Consider the following 1,707-nt stretch of genomic DNA (forward strand, 5'->3'; position numbering starts at 1 on the left):
TTGTTTATGTTAACAAATATATATTTTTGTGCTGATAAGCCTGAGTGGTCTGTTGACTGATCGTTGTATTTGTTTAAATATTTGTTATGGGTTACAATGTAAAAAATGTTTGTCATAATCACGTCTTGTGATTATTTGACAGGAGTTTTACTTTTAAATTGTAAGTGTATTTAATTTAGTAACGTTAGTTATGATAGTGTAAGAAAATTCGTGTTCAATAAACTGAAGTCGATATTAAAAATACCATTGTTAAATAAAATGATTTGTTGAAGGAATCAAACCATACAACACCAGAACTCTGGATCTGAGTGAGGTTTATAGTCACTCAAGCTGACAGGAAACCAACACTGGTGAAAAACCAGGAAGTTCATCAATTTCTACAGGTTCTTCAATGCCTGCGTTCACCCCCTACTGACCTACGGCTGAATCACAGGCATTCAGACAAAATCCTCAGCTAATGTCATCACAACGGTTGATTATGTGTTGTTATACAATTCGGACATGTAACTAATCTATTATCAATCAAAGCATAATAGATTAAACATTGTCAACATTACAAAAAGGAAAACCTAAAAATTTAGTGTTGTGTTTTTAACATCAGTACTAACCTCTAATAACTATAAATTTCTTCAATAGTTTAGTTATGATGTAAAAACAATAAAAATTAAACCAAGATTTAGAACAATTATCATTTTGATCCATACATTGGTAATGTCTGACTGGGCCTCGTGTCACTTTATGTTCAATAAACTGGGCCCCGAGGTCAAAAAGGTTAAGAGCCCCTGGTTTAGGAGACACTACAGTTTTTACATCTAAGCAAAGTGAATTTTCTGATTGCTGTATAAATATGTTAGAAAACAGCAGCAAAAGAAAACGATGCTGTTTGATTTTATTTCCGAATAAAACTCCTTTGAAATGAAGCGTAAATTCAGAAGCAGTTTTTGTTCTTGAAGCAGAGCCGCAGCAGAGACCCCCCTCCCTCGGATGGCCGTTTTTCCCACGGAGCAGGAAAGGCAGCAGCAGAGGGGGATGAGGATGGGAAGGTGGGAGGGGCCTGTGGCTGCTGACGTCAGTGGCTGTGTGGAGGAGTATAGGCTGTGCTGTCAGCCCAGTGTCAGTCTGATGAAGATTGGCATGCAGGTAAGCTGTCATTCACTTTCAGTGGCAGAGCATGGGAGCAGAGCTGCTGCACCCCTCGCCCCCCCATTCCATCCTGAGGTAGAGGACATTATTCACCCTGTCAGACAGCCGGGCCGGAGTGGGGGGGTGGAGGGAGGAGAGAGAGCAACAGAAATGGAGGGAGGGGCAGAAAAGGAGGGGAGAAAAGAGAGAGAGAGAGAGGAGAGGAGAGGCATTTTGTTCCCTCTCTCCCTCTCTCTGTGTGTGTGTATGTGTGTGTATATGTGTGTATATGTGTGTGTCTGTGTGTGCGCGCGCGCTTCGTGTTGAGATAAAAGCATCTGGTCAGTCGAGTTTGTGTTGGGATCCGCTCCGTCTCTTGCCTTTTGTCTTAAATTGTGCTAATAAAAGCGAGAATGAGCGTGTTGAGCAGGAGCTGCTCCTCTTCCTCACAGGAAGGACCACTCTGCTGTCTGCGGCTGCTGGGATTTCTGTAACGTTCAAGTCCTGCAGGAGAAACCAAAACCGGCTTTGTTCTACCTGGAAACTTAGGAGAGTAGAAGTAGCAGCTGTTCAACAGTATATATA

At 41.9% G+C, this 1,707-nt stretch overlaps 1 protein-coding gene across 1 annotated transcript in view; it reads left to right on the top strand.

The window, feature by feature from the left end:
* Positions 1–1,074: 1,074 nt before the first annotated feature.
* The window catches only part of pknox2 (pbx/knotted 1 homeobox 2), a gene marked incomplete in the record, with an annotated part of 47,126 nt that continues 46,493 nt past the window's right edge, over positions 1,075–1,707 (top strand). The window contains 1 exon segment of the mRNA XM_014030885.1: positions 1,075–1,140.

This window comes from Austrofundulus limnaeus, unplaced genomic scaffold, assembly GCF_001266775.1.
Source record: "Austrofundulus limnaeus strain Quisiro unplaced genomic scaffold, Austrofundulus_limnaeus-1.0 Scaffold1135, whole genome shotgun sequence".
Classification (NCBI taxonomy): Eukaryota; Metazoa; Chordata; class Actinopteri; order Cyprinodontiformes; family Rivulidae; genus Austrofundulus; species Austrofundulus limnaeus.